General features: G+C 48.6%; 1 long non-coding RNA gene and 1 pseudogene across 1 annotated transcript; one reads left to right on the top strand and one right to left on the bottom strand.

Moving 5' to 3' along the window:
- Positions 1 to 1458: 1458 nt before the first annotated feature.
- On the top strand, positions 1459 to 5590 carry LOC129736930 (uncharacterized). The gene is made up of 3 exons (XR_008734147.1): positions 1459 to 1886; positions 2270 to 2446; positions 4575 to 5590. It is a non-coding gene; the product is annotated as an uncharacterized LOC129736930 (long non-coding RNA).
- Positions 5591 to 7556: 1966 nt separating this feature from the next.
- LOC102058451 (casein kinase I-like) overlaps positions 7557 to 13117 on the bottom strand; it is a 30820-nt pseudogene continuing 25259 nt past the window's right edge.

The raw sequence follows: 13117 nt of genomic DNA, 5'->3' as shown, positions 1-13117 counted from the left end.
GCCAGATGGGAAGAGTAAGCATATCTCACTTGAGCTCCATACACCCAAAGCCAACTTTGGTTATTTCTGTTCCCTGCCCCACCTGATGCAGACCAGTGGTTTAACCTGGAGATTAAGCTGCAAAGACTCCCCGTAGCAGTACAGCAGTCCATGGAGGTGCTGCATCAGTCACTGCCCAAACTCGCGCTGGGTGCCTTGGTCACACTGTGTCCATCCCCACTTCTTGAAACTAAAGCACCAGCTCGACCGGGACACACTGCAGTCACTTGGGACATCCCTTGCTTGCCCGGCAGCCTCCATGACACCATGCCCCTACCTGGTGCCTGTCCCCTTCTGTGGCCCAGTGCCTGGGGAGGAGAGTGGCCGGGCACCCCTGGCAGGCCAGCACCCTGCCAGCACATCCAGCTGGGGCAATGAGAGGGGCATGGCTGCCACAGGTGCAGCCCTGAGGGCACCCTGGGGGATGGTGAAGGCCTCAGCAGGGCAAGTGTCCACTGTGCTCTCCCCAGGCCTCATCACAGGGTTCCCTGCTACAAACCTGAGTCCTGAGGGCTGTCAAGCTCACATGTGGGTATCCCATGGAGGCTCTGTGGCAGCAGCCCCAGAAATCCCACAGGGCTATTTGGGCTGCTGCGAGGCGCGGGCCAGAACGGTGGATGGCAGGTTCTACCACCTGACCTCTGCAGTCCCTCCACAGGGGACCACCAGCATCCAAGCCCTGCGGGGCTGCGGGCAGGCCGTGAAGGGCGAAGGTGGTGGTCCTTGAGGGGGCAGTGCCCTGGCAGCTCCAAGAGCTCCCTGGGCTGGAGGTCGCACTGGTCACAAGACACCTCCAGGAGTACGGGCTTACTACGCACTGCAGCCCGCCCGTAAGGGCGCTGCAGGGCCGCCGCCCCAGGGGCCCCGTGCGGGGATGCGGTGGCGGCAGCTCTGGCCCCGCCGGCACACGGGCGGTGCGGGGGCGGCGGGGGTGCGGCGCGGGAGGCTCCAGCCGCCGTTGCGGCAGGTCCCGGCCCGCAGGCGGCGAGCGGGGTCCACGGGTCCCGAGAGCTGAGGGGAGGGAGCGGGAGGAGGCGGTACCCCCAGGTCCCCCCTGAGCCTGCCCCGGTCCCGCTCGCCCCGCGCAGCTGCCCCCAGCCCCGGCTCCTCCCATGCGGCTGGGCCCGCACCCCCGGCCGCGGTGGCGGCAGTCGGGCCCCAAACACGCCCCTAGAGCCCCCCGCGGCGGGAGAGCCCCGGCCGGGCCGAGCTGAGCTACGCCGGCAGCGGCCGCTGCTGCTCTCCCTCCCCCGGGGCCGTGCCGCTGCCCGTCCGCGCCCCGGGGACGCCGCGGGCTGCCCCCGCCTCGGGCCTGTGCGGGCTGTCCCGGCGCGGGGCGAGAAGGGCTGCGTGGGGCCTGCCCGGCTGCCGGAGGGGCTGCCTGGGGTGGAGCCGGACAGGCCGGAGGAAGGTGGGTGAGGAAGGAGAAATCGAAGGCCGTCCGGGTGAGGAAGGCTCCCTCTGCCGGGCCCCAGCGCCCCGCGGGGCCGGAGCGGGGCCCGGCAGCCAGGCGGCCTCGTCCCCCGAGAGCTGTGAGACCCCGGTGGGGGACAGCCAGGCACCGGCGTCACGGAGGAGAAAGGGGGGAGGAGCGGGAGAAAGAGGCACCTCGCTGCAGCGCCCAGAGCGGGAGCTGCGGTGAGCGCCGGGTCCTCGGGGCCTGTCTCCCCGCTGGCGTGTCCCAGGCCCCTGCTCTGGCCCCTCTCCTCTCCGTGCTGCTGTGGGGTGTTTTTTCTGGTGGGGGGACCCTGGCTGGACACCAGGTGCCCAGCAAAGCCGCTCTTGTCACTCCCCCTCCTCAGCGGGGCAGGGGAGAGAAAATAACAATGAAAAGCTCGTGGGTTGAGGTAAGGAGAGGCAGATCACTCAGCAGTTACTCTCATGGGTAAAACAAACTCAGGGAAGCTAGTTCAGCTTACTACCACTCAAAAACCCAAATCTTAAGAATGCCATCCCCCCTTCTGTCGGGTGTAACTTTACTCCTGATTTCTCTCCTCTCCCCATGCAGCAGCACAGGACGTGGGAGGTGGCAGTTGTGGTCAGTTCATCCCATGCTTCTGCTGCTGCTTCTTCCTCAGGGAGAGGGCTCCTCATGCTCTTCCCTAGCTCCAGTGTGGGTGCCTTCCACAGGGTGCAGTCCACCAGGAACAGACGGCTCCAGCGTGGGTCCCCTGTGGGGTCACAAGTTCTGCCACCAAACCGGCTCCAGCCTGGGCTCCTCTCTCCACAGGTCCTGCTACGAGCCTGCTCCAGTGTGGGTTGCCCATGGGGTCACAGCCTCCTTCAGACATCCACCTGCCCCAGCGTGGGGTCCTCCCCAGGCTGCAGGTGCACGTCTGCTCCATCATGGACCTCATGAGCTGAGGGCCACTGCCTGCCTCACCATGGGCTTCACCACGGGCTGCAGGTGAATCTCTGCTGTGGCACCTAGAGCACCTCCTCCCACCCTTCTTCACTGACCTTGGTGTCTGCAGGGCTCTTTCATATATTCTCGCTCCCCTGTCTGGCACAGTTGCTTTTGTGCAATAACTTTTCCCCCTTCTTAACTATGTTGTCACAGAGGTGCTGCCACTTTTGCTAATGAACTTAGCCTTGGCCAGCAGTGGGTTTGTTTTGGAGCTGGCCGGCACTGGCTCTGTTGGACATGGGGGAAGCTTCTAGCAGATTCTCACAGAAGTTAGCCTTGTAGCTGCCCAGCTACCAAAACCTTGCCACATCTGTAGTGAGAACGATGCTGCTGTCTGCTGGGAGAGGGGGGGAAGAGAGTAAGACATTCTGCCCCTCTACCCCTTGCCCCTAACATATTCTTATTGTGCCCAAGACAGATTTTTTTTTTTTTTTTTTGATCTGGGAAGGAGATTGGGTTCAAATCTCTATTCTGTGTGCTGCTTTTTAAATCCCCAGGGATTCTGTCCTTTTTTAGTAAAACTGTGAGTCTCGAGCCTATAGCAGGTCAGGGAAAGGCTGCTGAGCACCCCCTTCCTTTCAGTTTCTCCTGTCCTTTTTCACTGTGGCACTGAAGGCCACTGCTGCTTGGGAACCCCTATCTCTAATACAACAGCCCAACATTCTTGTTGAAGCTGAGTAAGCTTGGTTTTGGTTTGCTAACAACTATGAAGTTGTTCTCCTGAAGCAAGCAGTGGACTCATAGTATACTACCGTGTGTAGGTTAGCGTCCCATAATCCAGGGGAAAAGCATGTCTGACATCCTGCTCTTGTGTCTGAGCTCCAGCAACAGCAAACTAGTTGTCTGATATAAAAGCTGAAGGGAAAGTCTCCTGTTTCCCCTGTTCCAGCCCTGTAGTCCTGCTACTTCCTTTTCTATTTGGTGAGCACAAGGACCATGGAGCAGACTGGACTGACCAAATAGCGAGTCTCCCCTCCAAAAAGACCGTTACTATAGTCATAGAGCAAACACCCTAAAAATCATTCTTCTTGTTGTTCCCTTGCATGGGAAAATACTTAAAGAACTGTATAGATCTGTGCTAGAAAACCTAGGACATCTACTTACAGGTAGTACAGTAGAACTCTTAGTGATTCAAAACCATCCATCCAAAACAGAAGCTGAGGAAAAACTCGTGCTGTTTTTGACTCGGTTACTGTACTCTTTCAGCAGCACATTGCTGGAGATAGAAGAGAAGAATTAATGTCTTCTGGAAGAATACAGCGTCCAAAAGAAACGCAAACCCAGCACCACTAAATTTGCACCCGAATCCAGAATGTTAACTGTGTCCTCAGCAGGGTCAAAATGGTTTTGCAAATGCATGAAATTTATAACTATTACATGTATTGTTGTGATGACTTCATGAAAATGAAAGGCATACCCAGTGACTAATGTTCACTCTGATTGAAAACTTATTTCCATTGAATTTTAAACTCGTTGGGGGAAAAACTTGGGAAAGCAACTTTTTTTCTTGAAAGCATCCCTTTAGCAGCAAGCATTGTGACCACTCCTTAAATGGTTTTCAGTTCATCGGTTCCCCTAAAGAATTCTCCAGTTAAGCTCATTCTATTATGCACGTGTGAAATATTTTTTTTTTCTAGCCTGAAGTTTTCTTTTAACCTAAATGTAGATAGCTTAAATTGGTATCACCTAGGCTCTTTTATCTTTATGCTGCCCTTTTCCAATAGCCATGATGTTTTGTTCACCTCTCAGATGGGCAAAGTGTGTGGTTGTAGAATGGTAGTGCTTTTTTGTCTGTGGGGCATAAGAAAAAGGGCGTACTGGAACCCCACTGTTACAGATCTGAACGTTAAAGCTTGACCTGTTCAGGCATTCCTGCTTGGCAGCATTTAATCCTGGCCAAAGGCAATTCTGAAGTCCACGTGTAGGTGATATTCAGGTCAGTTGAGTAGCTTAGTAGCAGGCTACTTCTAGATCTAACAAAAAAAGGAGTTAACAGAATAGTGATATGAAAAAAAAAAAAAAGGTGTGTGTGTGAAACACCAGAATACAGTAATATTATCCAGAAATCCTGTTTTTTGCATCTCACCTACATTCTCATTGTTTCTTCGCTCCTTTCCTGTTTGCATAGGTGAAATGGATCAGCACTTCATCCGACAAATTGTTTCTCTTCCCTTCCTCCTGAAGGGGGCGCAACTCTCTGAAACTCTTGGGCTTTTCTGAGCAGATAAGAGATAAGGAGCATTAGATGCGGGAGCTGGCGCAGTAGCAGGAGACTGAAGCCTATGAAATCTTTAGCAGGAGAGCACAGGACAGACAAAAAGGCAAATGACACAGGCAAGGTATTGAATGGGACAAATATACGGGCCTAGAACAACAGAAGATTCCCAGCTGGTTGTGCAGACTGACACTCGTTTACAACCTTTGATTTAAAGGCTTGTTGAAACGTGGATGCTCATCTCAGGAAGCTCATCTGTGGGCATGAAACAGAACATTTTTCTTCCTGCAGATCCAGGTTTCATAAATGTTACATATAGCTATATACACTAGAAACTGTAATTTTCATCAGCAGTGACCAAACCGTTGTTAATTGTTCTCCATTGTTGTGTTATTGCTTGTTAAAGAAAATGTGTTTTGAATTAAGAAATGTGAAGTGCTGAAGCAGCTAAGTGGCAGAACCAGGCCTCGTCCCTAGCGCAGCTCTAATCCAAGGCTGGTTTAAAACCCAGTCCAGTTAATCAGTGGGAGAACAGAGAAACAACAGATGATCAATTTGTGCACAGAGGTGCTCTCAGAAATGCAGGTGTTTTTAGAAAAATTGGTATACGTGAATAGGAATTGCTTGTTCAAAGACTAAGTGCGCTTGAAGGAGTGTGTGAGTTAAAGCAGGCAGAAAGACGATCAAGATCCAAGGAGGAGCCTGAAACTGAGGCAGAGACTGGAACCGAACCGATCAATCACCTGGGACAGAGTCAGGTGATGGATTTGCAGAACTGACAGGGCCAAAGGAAATTCCTAAAAACTTCAGACGTTGACTAATGATTTGATAAGCGTATATAAGCTGTGCTCTATCGCTTGATTCTCTGCCACTCACTGAGGTGGTGGCCCAGCTCTGTGTTGTGACTAAAGCAAACCCAGTGCTACCCACATCTATGTAAATTTTTCCTTTAACAACAGCAATCGCTGGGGCTTATCCGTAGGACCTCACCATCCACCCGCCCGCCCCTGCACCTTGTGCCATGGGCTCCCCACGCTGCTGGCTCTCCCTCGGTAATGGGGTGGGGGCAGGGACAGAAAGAAGCACCCGACTGTTAAAGCTGTCAGATGCAAAGGATTTAACCGCTCCAGCCACGCGGGTGCTTTTTGGTACGGAGGCAGCGGGTAATGGTGGCTGGGCTGCGAGCGGGCAAAGGGCAGAGCGAAGCGGACCCCGCAGCCGCAGCGAGCAGCTCCCGTGGCCGGGCCGTGTGAACTGGGCCGAGATCCCGGCCCGTGCTCAGCACAGGGTCGGTGGGGCGCTGCTGCCACCTGGCGGCCAAGTGTCGGCGCTGCAGCCCTTGGCGCCGCGCATACGCGGTGGCGCCTCCCCCCTCGGCGCTGCCGGCCGTTGTTAACGGCACCGCGATCCCTCGCTGCTTGCGGGGTGGTGCCGCGGCGCCCGCTGCAGCCTCCCGGTAAGGAGCCACCGCTGCCGTCCCCCGAGCACGTTGCCAGCGCGCGCTCGGCACGGGAGTACGGAACTGCTGCGCCGCTGCAGCCCCGCGACAAACGCAGCCCGCGGGTGCTCGCTGCTGCAACAGCCCCGCCCCTAGCGAGAAGCCCCCCCCAACCTGGAGACCGCGGGGTGCGGGGCGGCTGCGCCCCTCCACGGCTTCAATTCCCCCTCGCTCGGCATCGCCACGGCTCTGCCCTTGCGGGCCCCGAAGCCGCACGCCTCGGCGCCGGGCCGCTTCTGCGCATGCGCGGGTCGAGCCCCCTCCGCGCCAGCGTCAGGGCCGTTCCGCGCATGCGCTGCGGGGGCAGGGGGGGGGGGGGTAGTACCGCTACTGCGCACGCGCCAGTGCAGGATGGGGGATGAAGGCAGTCACAGCGGGCCCGCAGAGCGGGACTCGGGGGTACCGGTGGGTCAAAAAATGGGCACGCCTCCGCAACCTGTGCTCGCAGGGCAGAAAGCTGACCATATCCTGGGCTGCATCCAACGGAAGCATGACCAGCAGGTCGAGGGAAGCGATTCTGCCCCTCTGATCTCGTGAGACCCACCTGGAGTACTGCGTCAGGCTCCGCAGTCCTTGGCAAAGCAGGTCCAGAGGAGAGCCACAAAAATGATCAGAGGGCTGGAGCACCTCTCCTAAGACAGGCTGAGAGAATTGGGGTTGTTCAGGCCGGAGAAGAGGCTCTGGGGAGACTTTATTGTGGCCTTTCAGTACTTAAAGGGGGCTTATAAGAAAGATGGGGACAGATGTTTTAGTGCAGCCTGTAGCAATAGGACAAGGCTGAGTGGTTTTAAACTTAAAGAGAGGGTAGATTCAGACGAGATAAAAGATATTTTTTATGACGAGGGTGGTGAAACACTGGGAGAGGTTGCCCAGAGAGGTGGCAGATGCCCTGTACCAGGGAACATTCAAGGTCAGGTTGGACAGGGCTGTAAGCAACCTGACCTAGTTGAAGATGCCCCTGCTTCCTGCAGGGGGGCTGGACTAGGGGGCCTTTAAAGGTCCCTTCCAACACAAACCATTCTATGATTCTGTAAACTACCACTATCATTCCAACCACTGTGTATTTATATATACTTGAGGAAGTCAAAGTCCTTCACAACTGAAATTTTACTCTGAAAGTTCTGAGTTGCCTTGAAATTCTCAAGAGCTTTTCTCCAAAATATCCCTTCCAGAGATACTGATTCAGGTCCTGGACCAAACACCGTACCTGAGGTTGTTTTACAACAGGGCAGCAAAGTTTTGTAGAACAAATGAGGCTGAGAGACTGCCCAGACACATTCTCCTCCATGTTCTCCTACACCTATGTGGCAGCACCTTCAGAAAACACTTTTCGTTCCTGATAGTTCTAAACATCTCTAACAAAATCTCACCAATGTCCTCCCCCCTGAAAAAAAACCCAACATGTATGCCACATTAACTGTACCGATTCAAGCACTAAGAAGATGTAAAGGTTACTGAATGTCCTCTGACTCTGCCCCTAAGAGCTTTCACAGCGATTGGCATCCAAAGCATTTTGATCAAACACCTTTTCTTCTTCTTTCCCCAGTTCTAAGACAAAGGAGGATTCAAAGTGACGAGGCACGTCTAGAAACACTATCTTGTACTTCTGCTCGACGCACAGAAACTGTTCTACACATGAATGAAATGATTTTGTGTCAGAATCTGCACATCCTGCACCCGAAGCTCACCTGAAAGAATGCATAGAGCCTGTTGAGCTGCAAAGTAAGATCAAGAAGCAGAGTAGCATTTGTCATCTGAAGAACACCCTCCACAGAAAGAACCAGCCACCTGAAAGCCTTTCTGGAGTGCTGATCAGATGTTACTTGCACAAAGGCTTTGTTAAAACTTTCTTTAAAATTGCAACTGATACAGGACCTGTTACACAAATGACATTGTAAATAGCAGACAACAGCACGTAACGCGTAATCCTGTCCCAAGATAGGCAGGGAACACAGTTATACATTGCTGTGGAACTAGATCAGAGTGGGAATCTCCCAAGCGGAAAACTGACACTCAGTCCTCCAGGAAAACGATGCTGACAATGCACACACATTAACCACTGGCTTACTAGAAATCTCCAAGGAATTTCTGTCTTTCTCACGACTTTACAATTCTGCCAGTGTCTGTGCCACCTGTGTGTTGAATGCGCAGCCACAGTACAGCTGGGCCACAAACTCATGGAGTTTTATGTTCTTAAGTGCAGAAGGCTGCAGAGGGACTCGTAAAAGAGGAGATGAGAGCTGGTGACAGCTGAAACCCACCAAAGGGCAAGACATGCCTCCCGAAAACTCAAACAGGACCTTTGTTTTTCCAAGAACCAAAACAAATACCAAAGGCCTGCAAGCTTTGGAGTTCAGAATAAGTCAGCCAAGGAACTGCATGTCTAAAATTTTCAAAAACATGGGTTCTTATTAGAAGAGGCCCCTTAAAACCAGGCTGTTTCACTTACAAATCCTGAAGGACAGGAACAAGTCTGCTGGATAACAAAAGCCCTCTAAGGCTCTCTGTCTAGGCACCACTGCACTACCCTCTTACAAGCCTTGAAAAGGTGGCTTCTTCGATAACTAAGGCTGGGGCAGGTAATAAGTCAGACACTGCTGAGGGGACAAAATGTTATCAGGATCCTCTTTGTTGAGATTGGGAAGTATACTAGGTGGACAGAAGTGAGTATTAAAGACATCAGACACAGAAAAAAGAGATTTTAATTAGAAAGTATGAAATATGTGTGAAGATCAATTATTAACCTTGCTTCTTTAATCAAATACTTTATGGTAGTTATGATCAAGCAAATAAAAACTTTTAGGAAAATATACCCATTCTTAAACCACTGTATGAGACTTACTTTCTACAGCTTACAACATTCAAACAAGTTGAAAGTACACTTAAGAATTCAACCAGTATGGGTTTTGATCCTGTGATTACATTAAAAGATAATGTCAGGAAGAATGCAGCTTAATAATTCCTATGCTTTGTCAAAGCCATGATTCCTGCCATTTGAAGAAGAACACCTGTACAACACATGGAGTCTTTCAAGATACAGCAACTAGTAACAGCTTTCTGAATGTAATCGGTAGCTGCCGGTCGAGTTGTCTCAGAGAGCACCCAGAGGTACTGCACACAGATACTATAAAAAAACTGTGGTACATAAAACCCCACATGCAAAGTTTCACGCTGTTAACATGGTCCTCGACTTGCATGCAGATATGAAACATGACGCTGGAAAACTCGGCCCATGTTAAAAGGAAGGAAACAGTAAATAAGAATAATAATAAAAAAATAAAAAATTCAATCCTCTATCGCCATCCAATGGAAATTAATGAGATGACATCCCAGCACAGAATGCAACCTACCATAGAAATTAAGCTATTAACTATTTTAATGTAACTATGATCAGGAAAAGCTTCCACATACTACTACATAATATTTAGGTATGCTTTACTAAATTTAAGGTTAATGTTAAAGAAAATGTATTTTTAACTAAGAAATTTAAAGTGCTGAAGCAGCTAAGTGGCAGAACCAGGCCTTGTCCCTAGCGTAGCCCTCATCCAAGGCTGGTTTAAAACCCAGTCCAGTTAATCAGTGGGAGAGCAGAGAAATAACAGATGATCAATTTGTGCCTTAGCAAATGAAGGTTTAATAACCTTTACTTAAGACTTACAAAGGAAACTAACACACTTGGAACGGGTATGGACAAACAGCTGCTATTCTTTACTGTTCTCCTGGTAAGAAGTGGTATGAATGATTTTCTATAGTCTTACACTTAGCCAATCAAAATTCTCCTTAATAACCTTGCCGTGTGACCTGGATATCTGAGGTTTTCCTGACTAAGAACAAGGTATAAAGATAGTGGGAAAACCATGACTTTAAATGGTAACCTGGTTAACATCTAAGGATGCATTTTGATTATGGAAGAATTACTTTAACATTATGAAGATAATAAGAGCACAAGCTATGAAAACTTGCAACAATTTGAGCCATCTCGCCTGCTATGGAGTAAGCAAGAACTGGGAAAATGAAAAGCAAATTTTCTCTAACAAGCTCAAGGGCAAGTGTTATAAGGTAAAGTCTAAGTAAATTCCTCTTGCCTTCCAAATCCGAGGCCCATGGGAAGCTGTTTAAATTGTACTACAGTCGCACACTGTTATTCAGTCACCATGAGGGGAGACCAGCAGTGATTCGCTGCCTTGATGAGAACTAAACGAAGACAACAGATGATGAATGATTAATAAACTCAGAGAAGATCCCGACTAGGCTGCTGTTGGGCTGGTAAAGAAGTCAACAGAGTGATCTGATCTCATACTTGCAGCACAGTGTTAAAAAGGGCAGGTATGGAAATATACCATTAAGCCAGACTGTACTGTTGGCCTGTACCACAAATTATACATCTGAATATTCAAAGACTCCTTAAAAAACCCCACAGTCCTACAGAATCTCAGAGTATTCCTGTTTTACAAGTTAGGCAGAACCAAAACGTATCTGTAAACCTACCTGGATTACTCATACTTTACAACGTTTAGAAAAGTGTATGTGCACACTGAGCACCGAGTCAGTAATACAGCAAAAAACCCCACGTACTCTCTCCTAACATAGCCAAGTTTAACACCACTGCACTTATTTCTGTTACTACCATTAATTATTTATCTGACTGGCAACAAATACAAAGTATCTGTGATTTCCTCAGAATGCCAGAGACAAATCCTGGGCATACAGATTTTACTAGGAAACCATCTCTACAACTGAGTAAACGTTCAGGGGGGAACTCTGTGTCACAGCCTCACAGAACAGCCGAGGTCAGGAGGAGCTCCTGGAGATCATTTAGTCCAATCCCACCACTCAAAGCACAGTCAACTAGAGCAGGCCACTCAGGACAATGTCTAATTGGGTTCTGAGTAACTCAGAAGAGGGAGAGTCCACAACCTCTTAGGGCAAACTATTCCAGTCCTTGCCCACCCTCATAGTAAAAAAAGTTTTTTCTTATCTCTAAATGGAATTTCTTGTATTTCAATTTCTGCCCGCTGTCCATTATCCATTCATTGGATATCACTGAGAAGAGTCTGGCTGCACCTTCTTTACATCCTTCTATCAGGTGTTTATGCATATTTACAAGATCCGTAACTATGAGAAGTTCTACTCTCTTTGTTTTCATACCATTTACAAACTTCAGCCATAAAATATTTCAACGTGAGAATTTCTGGTGGCAAGAATTGTACTTCAGTGAACAATTTAAACTGGCAAAAACTGCCACCAAAGCCAAGACAGAAAACCTCACCTGCCCCCTACTCCTGTGCAGTCATTTCTGCGCCTGAACTGTTCATCCATTGTGGAAGGACAAACATTTATGCAACTATATGGTGAAACAATTCATTCAGCTGAAAACCAACCCAAAAAATCCCACTTAACTTTTGTTACAGCAGAATTGTTTCTCTATTTCACCCTCAGCCTTCATTACAGATACCCACCTGGCTTCCATCTAAAAGTGCTCTCCCTCTAGCAGTCAGACGTCATGTGTAAGAACACATACTATCCCAAATAATTAATTCTGCCAATTAAATGAAGCAGCCAAAAGGAACCGATTTAATTTTTGTCAATATCCTCCATCAATGAGAAATAAAATGAGTCCACAGCAAAAATTATGCAGTTAACTCCAGCACAGCATTGAAGTGTGATGGAAAAACCCCTAGGTGACTGCACCAGTCCTCAGAACAGACTGCTCTCCCAGTAATGTTGATACCTACAGTACAGATGACTCCCCATTCTGCAGGTAAGGCTGAAGGCAAGCTGTACAGAGCCAGGCCACACACTACTTAAGACTAGTCTGTATGAATACCCTGAAAAATGGGTGTTTTAGCTATAGCTTAAAGAGTTAAAAATGTATTTAAACATTGTTTGTCAGTCTTAAAAAGAAACATTCCTAAAATTTCTTTGTTAAGTCGCTGTAATCAATGAGCCTAATTTCAGTGCTGACTATGGCTGTGAATCACACCATCATTCGTCCTACTGCCATCCTCTTCACATTAGCCTTCTGTGGCCTATCCATCATCCACGTATGTGGCTTCTTATCTGCTCTGAATTACAGTACTGCACTACAGCATTTCTTCACTTTTACAGTTTTCAGTTCTTCACCAACTATTTCTTGTCTATTCTGCACCCACATTCTCTGCTCTGTTGATTTGGAAACATGACTCACAACTGCCTCTAACTTACTCTTGCTTCCTCATTGATAACATATACAAGAAATCCAATGAGCAGAGGAGCTAAACACACCGTAACTGTAGGTTAAAATGCTGTATCTCTAGGATTTTGCATCATCTCATACACCAATGACTCTGTATTACTTTGAGCCTTTTATGCTTATTGCTGCCAAAGTGAATTATTTTTTTCTTTACAGTAGTCTACAGCCACATCACAAACATTCAGTTAAAACGTCAAGTATTTATACAAGTCAACATCATCTGCAAAATCAGTACAAAATCAAATCAATTAGCTGGTATGTTCTTTCGGCAGATTAACTTTATCAAATTACCCTCATTTTCCATTACACAGAAATCTTTTTTACCTGCAGAGTTGACATGCTAGAGGTATCTTGTCGACCTGTTAAGTCAGATGATGAGATATTGACTGGGGCACCACGATGCAATCTCATACTTAATTTCCTTTCTCGTTCCCTACCAGATACTGGCCAAGGAGAGGTGTTGGCTGTGAGAAAAAACACATTACATTCTCATGAGAAATGGGATTATAACGTGGTCACTGGAAAAATTGTATTCTCAATGTTGGCATATTAAAACTTCCACAGAGTCAAACAAGCGAAATCAAGGCCTTTGTTTTACATTCACAGAAATCTAAGTAGCAATCGGCAGGTAATGAGTATATCCAATTACCTTCAAACTACTGAAAAGCAAAGGGGAGAAAAAAACAAACAAAACCCCCAAACCCTTACCAGAGACAAATACCACTC

This window comes from Falco cherrug, chromosome 10, assembly GCF_023634085.1.
Source record: "Falco cherrug isolate bFalChe1 chromosome 10, bFalChe1.pri, whole genome shotgun sequence".
In the NCBI taxonomy this organism is placed as follows: Eukaryota; Metazoa; Chordata; class Aves; order Falconiformes; family Falconidae; genus Falco; species Falco cherrug.
Note: the sequence above shows the minus strand (reverse complement) of the source record. Positions and strands in the feature narration are given on the sequence as shown.